Raw genomic sequence first — 20,667 nt, forward strand, 5'->3', positions numbered from 1 at the left:
CACAACCTCACCACAACCGTGGGTGGCGTCACAGACAATATCCCTAAACCAAACCACCCCCCCTTTCACTCACGGTCGAGGAACGCCGCTCGAGTCCCCGGGATCCGGCCCACCGCTCAAGCCACCACCGAGCAGCAGCAGCCGGACCCGAGCAGTGGGTGAGCGCAGCGTCCCCTCCTCCACCCGCGACATGAGCACACATAGCCCCTCTATGTACAATGCAAGCCCTCACATATCCTCTCTTTATACAGCATGAGCCCCCACATAGCCATTCTATATACAGTATGATCCCCCACATAGCTTATTTTAATACAATGGGAGCCCCCAGATAGACTCCAAATACAGTATGATCCCCACATAACGCCTCTATGTACAATGTGAGCCCCCACATAGCCACCTATGTACAATGAGCCCCACTTAGCCTCACATAGACAGTGTGAGCCCCACATAGGCTCCAATATACAATTTTGAGCCCTACATAGCCTCCCATATACTTTATGAGCCCTACATTTTGGAGCCCCCACATAGCCCCCTATATAAATTATGAGCTCCCACACAGCCTCCTACATACATTCATCCCATACACATGAAAAATAAAAACAACCCATCTGACGTAACGTTTTGACAGTCAGGAGTTATGGTGAGTAAATGACAGGCGGCCACTTGAGTGCTAAAAAAAATGAAATTAAAAAAAATGCTTTAACCCTAGAATGCGCAAGCAATTCAATCTACCATAGAAAACAAATGACCTAGCAGGCCTGCAAAGCCCCAGGTATGCGTTCTAGGGTTAATCTATCCGTCAGAAATGATAAACGACTAGTGATGGGCGGACCCAGACTGTAAAAATCCGGATCCGCGCGGTTTCAAAAGTGCCCGGTGTTGGGCCCAGGCCCGGGTGTTTGATCTGGATCCGGCACTCCAGAAATTAAATAACAAAATAAAGGAAAAATAAAGAAAATAAGAATGAAGCGAGCGCTTCATACTTACCAAGGCTCCGTCATTGCTGTACGCTGCCCCTGCAGCCTCCCTGGTCCACTTATCATTGCTCATCCATATGAACTGCTTTCTCTGCTTTCCCCGCCCACCAGCCGGCCTGGCCTCTGTGATTGGTTGCAGTAAGACGGGCCCCCAGCCCGTGCCACAGCGTCTGCCTGCAGCCAGTCTACAGTGTCCATTTTAGGGCATGATCATAAATCAGTTGTCATAAATCAGTTGTCATAAATCAGTTGTCAGAAGTCAGTTGTCAGAAGTCAGTTGTTAGATATCAGTGGTCATTTGTCAGAAGTCAGTAGACAGAATTCAGTTGTCAGATGTCAATTGTCACTTGTAAGTTGTCACTTGTCAGATGTCAATTGTCAGTTATAAACAAAAACACTGGGTGCACAGCCCAATTATGTATCAATATTGGATCAGCTGGATGCAACGTCCTGCATGAAGGAACGAAGCAAAACAAGGGAAGAAGAAAGCTCATGCATAATGGACACGCAATCCAGGAAAAAGAATGGTATAGCTGTTGTCCTTAATCATTAACAATTTTTATTAGAAAATCCATAACACACAAAAGTAGTTAAAATCATTTAAAACATGTAATATCAAAACCAACGTCCCCCATAGGTGACAATGGGAGGGTACAACCATGTGCAAAAGTACAAGAGAATGCAAAAAGTGCAGTTATTGACACACTTTCCCATGAAGAAGCTGTCCTCAGCGAAACGCGTGGGGATACCCATGTCTCCCCTATGGGTACTACAATGAGCTCTTTGTCCTGTTTACAGGTTGGGTGTATTACTGCCTGCCATTAGGGTGCTGGATTGTTGAGCCATCCTTATATGCTTTGCCTGTTGCACATCATCTGTGATTTATTAAATGCTGTGTGTGTTTTCCACACATTGGGTTTACATTGCTCATTGTTTCAGGTACCCTGTAATCCATAATCAGGTAGTGCATTGACTGTGGAAATCCCCGCAGTGTTGTGGCATTGTTTATCAGGCAGCCCCCTATCACTCTGTTTTTACATCCTTATGGGTAACAGGACTCCTTCCCAATAATATAGACCTCACTGATATGGATATCTATTCATGTTTTGACACATATGCATTATATGTATCTATTGAATTGTATATATTCATAGAGGTCTGTGAACTGTATGTGTGACAATAATTGCACTTTTTGCATTCTCTTGTACTTTTGCACATGGTTATACCCTCCCATTGTCACCTATGGGGGACGTTGGTTTTGATATTACATGTTTTAAATGATTTTAACTACTTTTGTGTGTTATGGATTTTCTAATAAAAATTGTTAATGATTAAGGACCACAGCTATACCATTCATTTTCCTGGATTGCGCGTCCATTATGCATGAGCTTTCTTCTTACCTTGTTTTGCGTCAATTGTCAGTTGTCACTTGTCAATTGTCACTTGTCAGATGTCACTTGTCAGATGTCAATTTTCACTTGTCAGATGTCAGTTGTCAGATGTCAATTCTCACTTGTCAGAAGTCAGTTGTCAGAAGTCAAAATGAACACAATTTGTATCAACAGATCCATATTATACTGTAAGTGTGCCGCCCCGTGCTCGGCTGCAAACGAGCCGCTCGGTTCCGGACCTTCAGTGGGTGGCTCGAGGGTCACCGGACACGGGGTTCCTGCGGTCACTCCGACCAAAAAGGGGTTGGCGGTTTGGGGACGTATGTGTATGGCCGGAGCCGTGTTTGAGTTTGTGACGCCACGCATGGGATGTGGTGAAAGTGGACACCACCACTGCAGTTACGGGGCACCCGGGGGAGATGGTATGCAGCAAGTTATTAACCCCTCCGTGGGCAGGGATGGTGGCCCCGGGACCCGTTGGGGGTGCTTTGGCGGTGCAAGGAGATGGGCAGCCGGAAGCCACTGGTGTACTCACTATTAGAATGAAACACTCAAGTCTCTGGTAAACCAAGATGATGGTGATCGGTGCCCGCAGCCGGCTGTAGTCGGGTTCCCCCACCCAGTTGGTGGTCTCTGCCTTTCTACTGCACCTGTTTGAAATGTTGGACTACCTGCGCTTGCAGCATCAGGAGTCCACTCCCCGGCTTGTGGATGTCGGAAGAGCCCATTTTCCCGCAGACGCTGGCCCATGGGATCTCTGAGCCGTGGCGGTGGCTACTTATCCCCCTCGTTGGGCTGTTGTCTTCTATGAGGGACTTTGGGTGGGAAAGGACCTATATTCCAGACCGCAATCAGTTAATTAACTAAGTCCAGTAGTTTCTAGACCTCGTTTCAGGGTCTCAGTACCCCCACTTGTGCTCCGAGTCGGTTCCCCGGGTTGGTACCGGTGGGCCACTACCCTGTCCCGGTCCACCACGGTTCCACCGAGCCGTCTTCCCGGCTCCTGCAGACAGAGACCTCCCTATGCCTCCTAGCCAAAGGTGCCCGGGTCCAACCCTTGCACCTGTCAGTCTGTCACAGGCCTGTCCTACAGGCCTGACCTCCTACACTCCACTCTCTGAACTACAACTCAACTTCAACTGACTGAACTGAACTCTGTTTTCCTGCCTCAGGCTCTCTGAGCTCCTCGGTGGGCGTGTCCAACTGCCTGGCTCCGCCCCCTGGTGTGTCCATTAAGCACTGAGTGAGGTGACTAGGGTTATGTGGTTGGCTGGTGTTACCTAGTGAAGGGACTGGTGTTATGCGGGGCCTTATCTGTAACTACCTGGCTGGTCCAGGGCGTCACATAAGCATATCTACATCTACTAAGGACCCTAAATATAACATAAATCTCTATTTATCCTATAGTATTTCATAATGAAAAATCAATAATATCCAAGTTGACTGAAAAATGCAATTAATCAATTAATTTTATTATTGTGAAACCAGAGACACAGTGCAGAATGTGTAAGTCTATAAAGAACATCAAAACAGACACTCACAGTGCAGTGTGGTCAAATGGACATGTGAACAGTTATGAAAAACATGAGGAGCTCACATACAGAGACTTAGACATATAGAGATATGAATGAATAAATAAATAGATTCACTACACATTCAAACCAATTAAAGTCTTCAATTAAAGTGCTTCTCTATAGTGCATAAGTGCCTCAGTGCAGAAGTAAATGCCAATGTCTATGCGCTTATTAACAGAGGTATGTAGACACAGCAGCCATAATTGAACAAAGACCACACTGTCCTGCACCTCAATGCGTTTCACTGGAGCTTCATACGGCTGCTGCGGGTTTGTAATCATTATGATACTGCCATGTTCTTTTCCCTAGCTGCAGTCTGGGTAGCTGATCACTGTTAGCCATTATCTTACTATGCGTGATTTTTTTTGCTGCTAATATTCAATGGCAATGACGGAATTTACTGATTAATGTGTCTCTATATATATCAGTGAAAATGAGTTCCTGGACACCGACACTTATTCGCCTTCAGTAACTACTGTGTCAGAAGTCAGTTGTCAGATGTCAGTTGTCAGATTTCAATTGTCACTTGTCAGAAGTCAGTTGTCTGAAGTCAGATGCCAATTGTCACTTGTCAGAAGTCAATTGTTACTTGTCAGAAGTCAGTATTCAGACGTCAGTTGTCAGATGTCAATTTTTACAAGTCAGATGTCAATTGTCACAAGTCAGATGTTAATTGTCACAAGTCAGATGTCAATTGTCACGAGTCAGATGTCAATTGTCAAAAGTCAGATGTCAATTGTCAAAAGTCAGATGTTAATTGTCACAAGTCAGATGTCAATTGTCACGAGTCAGATGTTAATTGTCACGAGTCAGATGTCAATTGTCACGAGTCAGATATCAATTGTCACGAGTCAGATGTCAATTGTCACGAGTCAGATGTCAATTGTCAAAAGTCAGATGTCAGTTGTCACTTGACAGCGTCAGTGATCAGTTTTCAGAGTCATTTGTCAAACAGGGTATTTCTAATGTTTAACACTGATCTACAGTATGATCATGTCCTAAAATGGACACTGTACCAGTCATCGCTCATTGCAGCTCATTCATTCTCTCTGTGGAGTTCACAGGGGGCAGTCATGCTCCATGGCAGCTGGCTGTGATTTAGATGTAGTAGAGCTGCAATCACCGTGGATTACATCGGACCTGCAGGGGTGTTTTTGGGTTAATGAAGTGGTGAAAGTGGTTGTTTTTTTGTATTTTATTTCAAATAAAGGATTTTTTTGTATTTGTGTTTGCATGCGGTTTCTCTTATTTTTATACACAACTAAGATAAACACATGGCTGGGGCTGCAGCCTGTGACCGTGGGCTTTATCTATACTGATGTATGACTCGCACGAGTACAGTGAGAAAATCTCGCATTACACTCAGCCCAATGTAAGACAATGCTACAGCTCAGATCTGCGAGTTTTTCCTCAACCCTAATCAGACTGAGAAAAAAATTGCAGCATGCTGCGAATATCTGCAAGTCTCCTATCACTCGCACCCATACAAGTCTATGAAAGAAGGCACTCTTCAATATAAATTTCCTTATGGTTTATTCCATGTGCACATGTATGAAGGTAGGTACAGACAGCCCCTAAGCAGGGGAAAAATTACTAGCGACGCGTTTCGACCGTATTACACGGTCTTAGTCATAAGTCATATACAGTTAGGTCCAGAAATATTTGGACAGTGACACAAGTTTTGTTATTTTAGCTGTTTACAAAAACATGTTCAGAAATACAATTATATATATAATATGGGCTGAAAGTGCACACTCCCAGATGCAATATGAGAGTTTTCACATCCAAATCGGAGAAAGGGTTTAGGAATCATAGCTCTATAATGCATAGCCTCCTCTTTTTCAAGGGACCAAAAGTAATTGGACAAGGGACTCTAAGGGCTGCAATTAACTCTGAAGGCGTCTCCCTCGTTAACCTGTAATCAATGAAGTAGTTAAAAGGTCTGGGGTTGATTACAGGTGTGTGGTTTTGCATTTGGAAGCTGTTGCTGTGACCAGACAACATGCGGTCTAAGGAACTCTCAATTGAGGTGAAGCAGAACATCCTGAGGCTGAAAAAAAAAGAAAAAATCCGTCAGAGAGCTAGCAGACATGCTTGGAGTAGCAAAATCAACAGTCGGGTACATTCTGAGAAAAAAGGAATTGACTGGTGAGCTTGGGAACTCAAAAAGGCCTGGGCGTCCACGGATGACAACAGTGGTGGATGATCGCCGCATACTTTCTTTGGTGAAGAGGAACCCGTTCACAACATCAACTGAAGTCCAGAACACTCTCAGTGAAGTAGGTGTATCTGTCTCTAAGTCAACAGTAAAGAGAAGACTCCATGAAAGTAAATACAAAGGGTTCACATCTAGATGCAAACCATTCATCAATTCCAAAAATAGGCCAGAGTTAAATTTGCTGAAAAACACCTCATGAAGCCAGCTCAGTTCTGGAAAAGTATTCTATGGACAGATGAGACAAAGATCAACCTGTACCAGAATGATGGGAAGAAAAAAGTTTGGAGAAGAAAGGGAACGGCACATGATCCAAGGCACACCACATCTTCTGTAAAACATGGTGGAGGCAACGTGATGGCATGGGCATGCATGGCTTTCAATGGCACTGGGTCACTTGTGTTTATTGATGACATAACAGCAGACAAGAGTAGCCGGATGAATTCTGAAGTGTACCGGGATATACTTTCAGCCCAGATTCAGCCAAATGCCGCAAAGTTGATCAGACGGCGCTTCACAGTACAGATGGATAATGACCCCAAGCATACAGCCAAAGCTACCCAGGAGTTCATGAGTGCAAAAAAGTGGAACATTCTGCAATGGCCAAGTCAATCACCAGATCTTAACCCAATTGAGCATGCATTTCACTTGCTCAAATCCAGACTTAAGACGGAAAGACCCACAAACAAGCAAGACCTGAAGGCTGCGGCTGTAAAGGCCTGGCAAAGCATTAAGAAGGAGGAAACCCAGCGTTTGGTGATGTCCATGGGTTCCAGACTTAAGGCAGTGATTGCCTCCAAAGGATTCGCAACAAAATATTGAAAATAAAAATATTTTGTTTGGGTTTGGTTTATTTGTCCAATTACGTTTGACCTCCTAAAATGTGGAGTGTTTGTAAAGAAATGTGTACAATTCCTACAATTTCTATCAGATATTTTTGTTCAAACCTTCAAATTAAATGTTACAATCTGCACTTGAATTCTGTTGTAGAGATTTCATTTCAAATCCAATGTGGTGGCATGCAGAGCCCAACTCGCGAAAATTGTGTCACTGTCCAAATATTTCTGGACCTAACTGTAAGTCATAAGTCAAACCATAAGGAAATTTATATTGAAGAGTGCCTTCTTTCCTGCGCTGGATCTCATGTCACATACTTGCAGCTGCCCAGCCGATTGTCCGTGCTGCAGAGAGAGGGCCTGGAGACTTGGAGTGGGTGAGCTGAATTCCATTGTCATTCATACAAGTCTATGGGTGCAAGAGAAACATCGGACTGCACTTGGTTGCTATCCAAGTGCAGTGCGATATAAGCACAGGCTGACAATGGAGGTGATGGGGGGATTAATCCCTCCCTCTCCTCTGCAGCTGTCATCCGATCGCAGGATCGGTTCACAGTCATATGACACTCGGACCATGTTCACAGCAGATCCTGAGCCGAGGGTCATTAGCATATCGCATCCGATGCAATACACCAGTATGACCCCGGCCTACGATATACTCACGCAGAGCGCCTTTGAATGGAAGCAGCCAGCTGACACGCTGACACTCAGTGTGGGGACGTCGCTGACTGCAACCAATCACAGGCGCCGGTGGGCGCGGAAAGCAGTGCATATTCAATGAAGGTTAATTAGCTAATCCGGAAGTGAATGCATGGCCTGGAAGCAGCTTGCTGCCATGACAGATCTTCGGTAAGTAGATCATGTGGGCTCCTATCTCCTTATACCTTCTACAAACATTTTTAATCTCCTGTTTCTGATCCCCATAGACTTATACGGGGACTGGATTCCGGATTGGAACCAAATTTTAAAAAAAAGATAACGGATGCACCGATCTTGGTTTCTGACAGTCCGCTCATCTCTATAAACGACGCTTTCTCAGAAGAGCTGGGACATCACTGATGACGCTTCGTTTCAGGGAGGTCGCAGAGGCTGCACCAATGACTGCAGCTTCTGCCCTGATGAGGACTCATTTCAATATCCCAGCATGCACTGGGAACCTCAAACTAAGGCCCCTTTCACACGTCAGTGATTCTGGTACATTTGTGCTTTTTTTTAAACGTACCAGAATCACTGACATACGCAGACCCATTATAATCAATGGGTCTGCTCACACGTCAGTGATTTTTCACTGCACGTGTCTCCGTGTGGCGTACCCGCGTGTGCGTGATTGCCGCACGGAGACATGTCCATTTTTTTCTGGCATCACTGATGTCCCACGGACCACGCAGTGGTGTGGTCCGTGAAACACGTGCCAGAAAAAAACGTGCTTCTAAAATAAAAAACATTTTAACTCACCCGGCTTCAGCCGCGCTCTCTGCAGCCTGTTCTCCCTGCTGCTTCTGAGCCGGCTGATTACTATCGCGCATATTCATGATGCACGACACAGCCGACCCGGAAGCAGCTGCTGCGGGGGTCAGCGCCGGCCGGATGCTGCACCGCGGGAGCGATCAGGACCATGGAGAGCGGGAGCGGGCACAGGTGAGTTAATCTCTAAGTGCCATCACAGGCCACGGAGAACGGAGTCCGGATTGCACTTAGACAACCCACGTGTGCCGTAATTCACGGCACACGGAGGGACATGTGCATGTTTTACACGCCAGTGAAAAACGTCAGTGTTTTTCACTGACATGTGAAACGGGCCTAAGTGTCATCAAAAAGAAAGTAAAAAAAATAAAGTAGTTTAGATAGTGTGGTAGGGACAGATAGGGAAATTTTAATTAAAGGGATCCTGTCACCATGTTTTTCCGCATGCTGCAGTTTTGTTGTCACATCAAAACTGCACCTTGTCCCAGAGATGTAAAAAAACCCACTTGTAATAATGCTGTGTTTTTTCAGTAGAAGCAAAAAAGGCAAGGAGATGGAACATACTGTAGTTTGTCAGACGTTTGTGACAAATAAGGCTGCTTTCACATCAGGCAAAAAAACGCAAAATGCATATGACCGGATCCTTTACAAATGCGGCATACACTGGATCCGGTAAGATGCAGTATTTTATCTTTTTCAAAAATGCCACAAAAATTGGGCGAAGCCCAGTTATTTTTTTTTTTTTTTTTTTAATCATTTCATGAAATTTATGAAATAATTAAAAAAAAAAAGGGCTTTCCTATATTTTCGGTTCCCAGTCGGGTACAAAAAGGCAGCTAGGGGTTGGGGGCAGCCGTATATGCCTGCTGTATCTGGCTAGCATACAAGCATACAACATACAAAAAAATATGGTGAAGCCCACGCCTTTTTTTTTTTAGTTTTTGAGTATAAAACTTAAAAAAAAAAAAGGGCTTCCCTGGATCTTCCATTGCCAGTGAAGGCAACACCAAGCAGTGGGGGATGCCAGTAGCTGCTAGCAGGGTCGGATTATAGGCGGAGCAGGCGGGGCTCCAGCCCCGGGGCCCCCACCAAAAGAGCTTCTAAGGGGGCCCCCACCACCAGGGCCACACTTGCCACTAGGCACCTGTCAGCATTTTTTTTTTCTTCACACCCTCTCCCCCTCCGTAAAGACAGTCTAATAAATCAGCTGTGGGGTTTTTTTGGAGGGAGGGGGCGGCGCACCGCCATTTATTTGTATCTGCGTCTTTAAGTCGCAAAAACAAACTGCGGGTACAGGACACTGATTGACCCCGGAAGTACCGGCGCTTGTACTTCCGGGGTCAGAGGTGTGCCAATGAGCTCCCTGCTATGTGCTGCGGCCATCGTGGGCGTACCCAGCGAGGGGCAGGGGGGGCAGCTGCCCCCCCCTAGAAGCAGGGGCACAGTGTAGTGGGCCACTGTATCTGCAGCCACACTCCTCAGCAGTGTGTGCATGCATGCCCGACACTCTAGCTGCAGCAGGACGCAGCGCTGTGCTGTGCCGGCTCCTCTATGTGCTGTGTGCCCGTCATGCACACACTGCTGAGGAGCGCGGCGGTGGCGGTGCCGGTGACCGCAGCTTCCTCCTTCCTATTCAAATGTATTTGCGTCTTTCAGACGTAAATACATTTGAACAGCACGCCGGGACTGGGGACACCAGGAAGCGGTAAGCACTCCATGAAGGAGCTGAAGAGACAGGTTTAATTAATGATGATGAAAGGGGAGGGGCTGAGGACACATAACGGGGAACATTTGTGAAGGAAGTGGAACACAGCTTTGTGACAGGCAGAGGGGGGGTACAGTATTCCGAGGGAGGGAGGCAGGAGTGTGTAGGGATGGGGCAGTGTAATTTGTGTGTAGGGGGTGATGAGGGTTGCATTGTATTGTGTGTTTGGGGAGGAGTAATGGAGGTGCATTGTATTGTGTGTGGGGAGTGGGTAATGGGGGAGTGCATTGTGTGTGTGTGTGTGTGTGTGTAGGGGGTGATGGGGGGTGCATTGTGTGTGTGTGTGTGTGTGTGTGTGTGTGTGTAGGGGGTGATGGGGGTGCATTGCGTGTGTGTGTAGGGTGTGATGGGGGGATGCATTGTGCGTGTGTGTGTGTAGGGGATGATGGGGGGTGCATTGTGTGTGTGTGTGTGTGTGTATGTGTGTGTGTAGTGGTGATGGGGGGTGCATTGTGTGCGTGTGTGTGTGTAGGGGGTGATGGGGGGTGCATTGTGCGTGTGTGTAGGGGGTGATGGGGGAGTGCATTGTGTGTGTGTATGTGTGTGTAGGGGGTGATGGGGGCTGCATTGTAGTGTGTGTGTGTGTGTGTGTGTATAGGGGGTGATGGGGGTGCATTGCGTTTGTGTGTAGGGGGTGATGGGGGGATGCATTGTGCGTGTGTGTGTGTAGGGGGTGATGGGTGGGTGCATTGTGTGTTGGGAGTAATGGGGGGTGCATTGTATTTGTCTGTGTGTAGGGAGTGATGGGGGGTGCATTGTATTGTGTGTTTGTGTAGTGAGGAATGGGGGGTGCATTGTGTGTGTGTGTGTGTGTAGGGAGTGATGAGGGTGCATTGTGTGTGCGTAGGGGGTGATGGGGGTGCATTGTATTGTGTGTGTGTGTGGTGTGTGTGTGTGTGTGTGTGTAGGGGGTGATGGGGGGGTGCATTGTGTGTGTCAGAGCTGTGTGTGTGTGTGTGTGTGTCAGAGCTGTGTGTGTGTGTCAGAGCTGTGTGTGTGTGTGTGTGTCAGAGCTGTGTGTGTGTGTGTGTGTGTCAGAGCTGTGTGTGTGTCAGAGCTGTGTGTGTAAGAAGCAGTACTGTGTGTGTATATATATATCAATTAGAGCAGTCTATTCGGCCCCCCCAGAACTATATGGGTCCCCCAGAGCGCTATGTCACCCATCCCAGTAATGAGTACACCACCAGAGCTGTTTGCCACTCCAGTAACGTCTATGCCCCCTGCCCCTCCTGTAATGTATATATTGTAGCCCCCAGCCCCTCCTGTAATGTATATACAGCAGTGCTGTCAGTGTGCAGTCATGTCTGTTAGGCCTAAAACACACTTCCGCAAAAACAACGTGCGTGTGACACGGTACGTTTTTAGGGTCCGTGTTCCGTTTTTTTGGGGCGTTTCTCCGGTACGTATGGCATCCGTGTGATGGCGTATGCGAGCCGTGTGTACGTGTAAAATGTCCGTGTTTGTGTGTAAAATGCCCGTGTATGTGTACATGGAATGTCCGCGTGGAATGTCCGTTTGTGTGTTGCACAATGTCGTTGACACATGTCGGCTGACAGCAGACAGAGTTGCGCGATGAGAATGAACTCGGGTGAACTTTACCTGACTTCATAGACAGAGCCACGGCATGACAATGTGCCGCGTACTGATTAGCGGTCACCTGTGAAGGATTCACCAGTGACCGCTAATCCCCCGAGTGACTGAAGTGAGCAGCCCTCTCTCATACTTACCGCTCCCCGATCACCAGCGCGGCAAGGAACAGCTGTGCAGAGAATACGCGGCAACAATTACTTTCAATATGCCGGCCGCTCATTAATCAATCTCGTATTCCCTGCTTTCCCCACCCACAGGCACCTGTGATTGGATTGCAGTCAGACACGCCCCCCACGCTGCGTGACAGCTGTCTCACTGCACCCAATCACAGCAGCCGGTGGGCGTGTCTATACTGTGCAGTAAAATAAATAAATAAATAATTAAAAAAAACGGCGTGCGGTCCCCCCCATTTTAATACCAGCCAAATAAAGCCATACGGCTGAAGGCTGGTATTCTCAGGATGGGGAGCCCCACGTTATGGGGAGCCCCCCAGCCTAACAATATCAGTCAGCAGCCGCCCAGAATTGCCGCATACATTATATGCGACAGTTCGGGGACTGTACCCGGCTCTTCCCGATTTGCCCTAGTGCGTTGGCAAATCGGAGTAATAAGGAGTTATTGGCAGCCCATAGCTGCCAATAAGTCCTAGATTAATCATGTCAGGCGTCTCCCCAAGATACCTTCCATGATTAATCTGTAAGTGACAGTAAATAAACACACACACACCCGAAAAAATCCTTTATTAGAAATAAAAAACACAAACATATACCCTGGTTCACCACTTTAATAAGCCCGAAAAAGCCCTCCATGTCCGGCGTAATCCAGGATGCTCCAGCGTCGCATCCAGCTCTGCTGCATGGAGGTGACCGGAGCTGCAGAAGACACCGCCGCTCCTGTCACCTCCACGCAGCTAATGAAGGCAATAGTGAGATCAGCTGTATTCAGCGTTGGCCGCGAGTAACCTCAGTGACAGCTTCGGTCACCTCCATGCAGCACGGCTTAGAGCAGCTGAAAGCAATAGATCTTAATCCTCCCAAATAACCCTAGAGAGAAGACAAACGGCCGCAATTAGTTCCAGGATCTTATGAGTCGGGGAACTAGGAACCAGGAGCGGTCATCTCCCCAGGTTCACCCAGCCTAACATCGGATAACGCCAGCCGAGACAACCCACCATCCTCCAGAGGAATTATATGATATCACCGAGGTTGTGCGAGGGCGCACAACTTAATCAGGTGAGCAGTTTTTAATACGCTGTAACAAACTTTGTCCCACGGGTGCTTCTCATATGCGCTATCTTTATTTTCAGTGAGTCTTTCTCAGTCAGTCAGTCTGTCTCAGTCAGTCAGTCCGTCTCAGTCAGTGAGTCTCAGTCAGTCAGTCAGTCTCAGTCAGTCAGTCTCAGTCAGTCCGTCTCAGTCAGTCTCAGTCAGTCAGTCAGTCAGTCTCAGTCAGTCAGTCTCAGTCAGTCAGTCTCAGTCAGTCAGTCAGTCAGTCTCAGTCAGTCAGTCAGTCTCAGTCAGTCAGTCAGTCTCAGTCAGTCTCAGTCAGTCAGTCTCAGTCAGTCAGTCTCAGTCAGTCTCAGTCAGTCTCAGTCAGTCTCAGTCAGTCAGTCTCAGTCAGTCTCAGTCAGTCTCAGTCAGTCAGTCTCAGTCAGTCAGTCTCAGTCAGTCACTCCGTCTCAGTCAGTCCGTCTCAGTCAGTCCGTCTCAGTCATTCAGTCTCAGTCAGTCAGTCTGTCTCAGTCAGTCAGTCAGTGTCAGTCAGTCAGTGTCAGTCAGTCTCAGTTAGTCAGTCTCAGTCAGTCAGTCTCAGTCAGTCTCAGTCTCAGTCATTCTCAGTCTCAGTCAGTCTCAGTCAGTCAGTCTCAGTCAGTCTCAGTCAGTCAGTCTCAGTCAGTCTCAGTCAGTCTCAGTCTCAGTCATTCTCAGTCTCAGTCAGTCTCAGTCAGTCAGTCTCAGTCAGTCAGTCTCAGTCAATCAGTCTCAGTCAGTCAGTCTCAGTCAGTCAGTCAGTCTCAGTCAGTCTCAGTCAGTCAGTCTCAGTCAGTCATTCTCAGTCAGTCAGACTCAGTCAGTCTCAGTCAGTCAGTCTCAGTCAGTCAGTCTCAGTCAGTCAGTCTCAGTCGGTCAGTCTCAGTCTCAGTCATTCTCAGTCTCAGTCAGTCTCAGTCAGTCTCAGTCAGTCAGTCTCAGTCAGTCAGTCTCAGTCAGTCAGTCAGTCTCAGTCAGTCAGTCTCAGTCAGTCTCAGTCAGTCAGTCTCAGTCAGTCAGTCTCAGTCAGTCAGTCTCAGTCAGTCTCAGTCAGTCAGTCTCAGTCCGTCTCAGTCAGTCAGTCTCAGTCAATCAGTCTCAGTCAGTCAGTCTCAGTCAGTCAGTCTCAGTCAGTCTCAGTCAGTCAGTCTCAGTCAGTCAGTCTCAGTCAGTCAGTCTCAGTCAGTCAGTCAGTCTCAGTCAGTCAGTCTCAGTCAGTCTCAGTCAGTCAGTCTCAGTCAGTCATTTTCAGTCAGTCAGTCTCAGTCAGTCATTCTCAGTCAGTCAGTCAGTCAGTCTCAGTCAGTCAGTGTCAGTCTCAGTCAGTCTCAGTCTCAGTCATTCTCAGTCTCAGTCAGTCTCAGTCAGTCAGTCTCAGTCAGTCTCAGTCAGTCTCAGTCAGTCTCAGTCAGTCAGTCAGTCTCAGTCCGTCAGTCTCAGTCAGTCTCAGTCAGTCTCAGTCAGTCAGTCTCAGTCCGTCTCAGTCAGTCAGTCTCAGTCAATCAGTCTCAGTCAGTCAGTCTCAGTCAGTCAGTCTCAGTCAGTCTCAGTCAGTCAGTCTCAGTCAGTCAGTCTCAGTCAGTCTCAGTCAGTCTCAGTCTCAGTCATTCTCAGTCTCAGTCAGTCTCAGTCAGTCAGTCTCAGTCAGTCAGTCAGTGTCAGTCAGTCAGTGTCAGTCAGTGTCAGTCAGTGTCAGTCAGTCTCAGTCAGTCAGTCTCAGTCAGTCTCAGTCAGTCTCAGTCTCAGTCATTCTCAGTCTCAGTCAGTCTCAGTCAGTCAGTCTCAGTCAGTCTCAGTCAGTCAGTCTCAGTCAGTCTCAGTCAGTCTCAGTCTCAGTCATTCTCAGTCTCAGTCAGTCTCAGTCAGTCTCAGTCAGTCAGTCTCAGTCAGTCAGTCTCAGTCAGTCAGTCTCAGTCAGTCTCAGTCAGTCTGTCTCAGTCAGTCATTCTCAGTCAGTCAGTCAGTCAGTCTCAGTCAGTCTCAGTCAGTCAGTTTCAGTCAGTCTCAGTCAGTTAGTCTCAGTCAGTCTCAGTCTCAGTCATTCTCAGTCTCAGTCAGTCTCAGTCAGTCAGTCTCAGTCCGTCTCAGTCAGTCCGTCTCAGTCAGCCAGTCTCAGTCAGTCAGTCTCAGTCAGTCAGTCAGTCAGTCTCAGTCAGTCAGTCAGTCTCAGTCAGTCAGTCTCAGTCAGTCTCAGTCAGTCAGTCTCAGTCAGTCAGTCTCAGTCAGTCAGTCTCAGTCAGTCTCAGTCAGTCAGTCTCAGTCAGTCTCAGTCAGTCAGTCTCAGTCAGTCTCAGTCAGTCTCAGTCAGTCAGTCTCAGTCAGTCAGTCTCAGTCAGTCACTCCGTCTCAGTCAGTCCGTCTCAGTCAGTCCGTCTCAGTCATTCAGTCTCAGTCAGTCAGTCTGTCTCAGTCAGTCAGTCAGTGTCAGTCAGTCAGTGTCAGTCAGTCTCAGTTAGTCAGTCTCAGTCAGTCAGTCTCAGTCAGTCTCAGTCTCAGTCATTCTCAGTCTCAGTCAGTCTCAGTCAGTCAGTCTCAGTCAGTCTCAGTCAGTCAGTCTCAGTCAGTCTCAGTCAGTCTCAGTCTCAGTCATTCTCAGTCTCAGTCAGTCTCAGTCAGTCAGTCTCAGTCAGTCTCAGTCAGTCAGTCTCAGTCAGTCAGTCTCAGTCAATCAGTCTCAGTCAGTCAGTCTCAGTCAGTCAGTCAGTCTCAGTCAGTCTCAGTCAGTCAGTCTCAGTCAGTCATTCTCAGTCAGTCAGACTCAGTCAGTCTCAGTCAGTCAGTCTCAGTCAGTCAGTCTCAGTCGGTCAGTCTCAGTCGGTCTCAGTCAGTCTCAGTCTCAGTCATTCTCAGTCTCAGTCAGTCTCAGTCAGTCTCAGTCAGTCAGTCTCAGTCAGTCAGTCTCAGTCAGTCAGTCAGTCTCAGTTAGTCAGTCTCAGTCAGTCTCAGTCAGTCAGTCTCAGTCAGTCAGTCTCAGTCAGTCAGTCTCAGTCAGTCTCAGTCAGTCAGTCTCAGTCCGTCTCAGTCAGTCAGTCTCAGTCAATCAGTCTCAGTCAGTCAGTCTCAGTCAGTCAGTCTCAGTCAGTCAGTCTCAGTCAGTCAGTCAGTCTCAGTCAGTCAGTCTCAGTCAGTCTCAGTCAGTCAGTCTCAGTCAGTCATTTTCAGTCAGTCAGTCTCAGTCAGTCATTCTCAGTCAGTCAGTCAGTCTCAGTCAGTCTCAGTCAGTCTCAGTCAGTCTCAGTCAGTCAGTCAGTCTCAGTCCGTCAGTCTCAGTCAGTCTCAGTCAGTCTCAGTCAGTCAGTCTCAGTCCGTCTCAGTCAGTCAGTCTCAGTCAATCAGTCTCAGTCAGTCAGTCTCAGTCAGTCAGTCTCAGTCAGTCTCAGTCAGTCAGTCTCAGTCAGTCAGTCTCAGTCAGTCAGTCTCAGTCAGTCTCAGTCAGTCTCAGTCTCAGTCATTCTCAGTCTCAGTCAGTCTCAGTCAGTCAGTCAGTGTCAGTCAGTCAGTGTCAGTCAGTCAGTGTCAGTCAGTGTCAGTCAGTCTCAGTCAGTCAGTCTCAGTCAGTCAGTCTCAGTCAGTCTCAGTCAGTCTCAGTCTCAGTCATTCTCAGTCTCAGTCAGTCTCAGTCAGTCAGTCTCAGTCAGTCTCAGTCAGTCAGTCTCAGTCAGTCTCAGTCAGTCTCAGTCTCAGTCATTCTCAGTCTCAGTCAGTCTCAGTCAGTCAGTCTCAGTCAGTCAGTCAGTCTCAGTCAGTCAGTCTCAGTCAGTCTCAGTCAGTCTGTCTCAGTCAGTCATTCTCAGTCAGTCAGTCAGTCAGTCTCAGTCAGTCTCAGTCAGTCAGTTTCAGTCAGTCTCAGTCAGTTAGTCTCAGTCAGTCTCAGTCTCAGTCATTCTCAGTCTCAGTCAGTCTCAGTCAGTCAGTCTCAGTCCGTCTCAGTCAGTCCGTCTCAGTCAGTCAGTCTCAGTCAGTCAGTCTCAGTCAGTCAGTCAGTCTCAGTCAGTCAGTCAGTCTCAGTCAGTCAGTCTCAGTCAGTCTCAGTCAGTCAGTCTCAGTCAGTCAGTCTCAGTCAGTCAGTCTCAGTCAGTCTCAGTCAGTCAGTCTCAGTCAGTCAGTCTCAGTCAGTCAGTCTCAGTCAGTCTCAGTCAGTCAGTCTCAGTCAGTCAGTCTCAGTCAATCAGTCTCAGTCAGTCAGTCTCAGTCAGTCAGTCAGTCTCAGTCAGTCAGTCTCAGTCAGTCAGTCAGTCTCAGTCAGTCAGTCTCAGTCAGTCTCAGTCAGTCAGTTTCAGTCAGTCATTCTCAGTCAGTCAGTCTCAGTCAGTCATTCTCAGTCAGTCAGTCAGTCAGTCTCAGTCAGTCAGTCTCAGTCCGTCAGTCTCAGTCAGTCAGTCAGTCTCAGTCCGTCAGTCTCAGTCAGTCTCAGTCAGTCTCAGTCAGTCAGTCTCAGTCAGTCAGTCTCAGTCAGTCAGTCTGTCTCAGTCAGTCCGTCTCAGTCAGTCAGTCTCAGTCCGTCAGTCTCAGTCAGTCTCAGGCAGTCTCAGTCAGTCAGTCAGTCTCAGTCAGTCTCAGTCAGTCAGTCTCAGTCAGTCAGTCAGTCTCAGTCAGTCTCAGTCAGTCAGTCTCAGTCAGTCAGTCAGTGTCAGTCAGTCAGTGTCAGTCAGTGTCAGTCAGTCTAAGTCAGTCAGTCTCAGTCAGTCTCAGTCAGTCTCAGTCTCAGTCATTCTCAGTCTCAGTCAGTCTCAGTCAGTCAGTCTCAGTCAGTCAGTCTCAGTCAGTCAGTCTCAGTCAGTCTCAGTCAGTCTCAGTCTCAGTCATTCTCAGTCTCAGTCAGTCTCAGTCAGTCAGTCTCAGTCAGTCAGTCTCAGTCAGTCAGTCTAAGTCAGTCTCAGTCAGTCAGTCTCAGTCAGTCAGTCTCAGTCAATCAGTCTCAGTCAGTCAGTCTCAGTCAGTCAGTCAGTCTCAGTCAGTCAGTCTCAGTCAGTCAGTCTCAGTCAGTCTCAGTCAGTCTCAGTCAGTCTCAGTCTCAGTCATTCTCAGTCTCAGTCCGTCTCAGTCAGTCAGTCTCAGTCAGTCAGTCTCAGTCAGTCATTCTCAGTCAGTCAGTCTTAGTCAGTCAGTCTCAGTCAGTCTCAGTCAGTCAGTCTCAGTCAGTCATTCTCAGTCAGTCTCAGTCAGTCAGTCTCAGTCAGTCAGTCAGTCTCAGTCAGTCAGTCTCAGTCAGTCTCAGTCAGTCAGTCTCAGTCAGTCAGTCAGTCTCAGTCAGTCAGTCTCAGTCAGTCTCAGTCAGTCATTCTCAGTCAGTCAGTCTTAGTCAGTCAGTCTAAGTCAGTCTCAGTCAGTCAGTCTCAGTCAGTCATTCTCAGTCAGTCTCAGTCAGTCAGTCTCAGTCAGTCATTCTCAGTCAGTCAGTCTCAGTCAGTCAGTCTCAGTCAGTCTCAGTCAGTCAGTCTCAGTCAGTCAGTCAGTCTCAGTCAGTCTCAGTCAGTCAGTCTCAGTCAGTCAGTCTCAGTCAGTCTCAGTTAGTCTCAGTCAGTCAGTCTCAGTCAGTCTCAGTCAGTCTCAGTCAGTCAGTCAGTCTCAGTCAGTCTCAGTCAGTCTCAGTCAGTCAGTCAGTCTCAGTCAGTCTCAGTCAGTCTCAGTCAGTCAGTCTCAGTCAGTCAGTCTCAGTCAGTCTCAGTCAGTCAGTCTCAGTCAGTCAGTCTCAGTCAGTCTCAGTCAATCAGTCTCAGTCAGTCAGTCTCAGTCAGTCTCAGTCAGTCAGTCTCAGTCAGTCATTCTCAGTCAGTCAGTCTCAGTCAGTCAGTCTCAGTCAGTCAGTCAGTCTCAGTCCGTCAGTCTCAGTCAGTCTCAGTCAGTCTCAGTCAGTCAGTCTCAGTCAGTCTCAGTCAGTCAGTCTCAGTCAGTCAGTCAGTCTCAGTCAGTCAGTCTCAGTCAGTCTCAGTCAGTCAGTCTCAGTCAGTCATTTTCAGTCAGTCAGTCTCAGTCAGTCATTCTCAGTCAGTCAGTCAGTCAGTCTCAGTCAGTCAGTGTCAGTCTCAGTCAGTCTCAGTCTCAGTCATTCTCAGTCTCAGTCAGTCTCAGTCAGTCAGTCTCAGTCAGTCTCAGTCAGTCAGTCTCAGTCAGTCTCAGTCTCAGTCATTCTCAGTCTCAGTCAGTCTCAGTCAGTCTCAGTCAGTCAGTCTCAGTCAGTCTCAGTCAGTCAGTCTCAGTCAGTCAGTCTCAGTCAGTCTCAGTCAGTCAGTCTCAGTCAGTCAGTCTCAGTCAATCAGTCTCAGTCAGTCTCAGTCAGTCTCAGTCAGTCAGTCTCAGTCAGTCAGTCTCAGTCAGTCAGTCTGTCTCAGTCAGTCCGTCTCAGTCAGTCAGTCTCAGTCCGTCAGTCTCAGTCAGTCTCAGGCAGTCTCAGTCAGTCAGTCAGTCTCAGTCAGTCTCAGTCAGTCAGTCTCAGTCAGTCAGTCAGTGTCAGTCAGTCAGTGTCAGTCAGTCAGTGTCAGTCAGTGTCAGTCAGTCTAAGTCAGTCAGTCTCAGTCAGTCTCAGTCAGTCTCAGTCTCAGTCATTCTCAGTCTCAGTCAGTCTCAGTCAGTCAGTCTCAGTCAGTCAGTCTCAGTCAGTCAGTCTCAGTCAGTCTCAGTCAGTCTCAGTCAGTCTCAGTCTCAGTCATTCTCAGTCTCAGTCCGTCTCAGTCAGTCAGTCTCAGTCAGTCAGTCTCAGTCAGTCATTCTCAGTCAGTCAGTCTTAGTCAGTCAGTCTCAGTCAGTCTCAGTCAGTCAGTCTCAGTCAGTCATTCTCAGTCAGTCTCAGTCAGTCAGTCTCAGTCAGTCAGTCTCAGTCAGTCAGTCAGTCTCAGTCAGTCAGTCTCAGTCAGTCTCAATCAGTCAGTCTCAGTCAGTCAGTCAGTCTCAGTCAGTCAGTCTCAGTCAGTCTCAGTCAGTCATTCTCAGTCAGTCAGTCTTAGTCAGTCAGTCTAAGTCAGTCTCAGTCAGTCAGTCTCAGTCAGTCATTCTCAGTCAGTCTCAGTCAGTCAGTCTCAGTCAGTCATTCTCAGTCAGTCAGTCTCAGTCAGTCAGTCTCAGTCAGTCTCAGTCAGTCAGTCTCAGTCAGTCAGTCAGTCTCAGTCAGTCTCAGTCAGTCAGTCTCAGTCAGTCAGTCTCAGTCAGTCTCAGTTAGTCTCAGTCAGTCAGTCTCAGTCAGTCTCAGTCAGTCTCAGTCAGTCTCAGTCAGTCAGTCAGTCTCAGTCAGTCTCAGTCAGTCTCAGTCAGTCAGTCAGTCTCAGTCAGTCTCAGTCAGTCTCAGTCAGTCAGTCTCAGTCAGTCAGTCTCAGTCAGTCTCAGTCAGTCAGTCTCAGTCAGTCAGTCTCAGTCAGTCTCAGTCAATCAGTCTCAGTCAGTCAGTCTCAGTCAGTCTCAGTCAGTCAGTCTCAGTCAGTCATTCTCAGTCAGTCAGTCTCAGTCAGTCAGTCTCAGTCAGTCAGTCAGTCTCAGTCCCTCAGTCTCAGTCAGTCTCAGTCAGTCTCAGTCAGTCAGTCTCAGTCAGTCTCAGTCAGTCTCAGTCAGTCAGTCTCAGTCAGTCAGTCTGTCTCAGTCAGTCCGTCTCAGTCAGTCTCAGTCAGTCAGTCT

This window comes from Anomaloglossus baeobatrachus, chromosome 1, assembly GCF_048569485.1.
Source record: "Anomaloglossus baeobatrachus isolate aAnoBae1 chromosome 1, aAnoBae1.hap1, whole genome shotgun sequence".
Taxonomy (NCBI): domain Eukaryota; kingdom Metazoa; phylum Chordata; class Amphibia; order Anura; family Aromobatidae; genus Anomaloglossus; species Anomaloglossus baeobatrachus.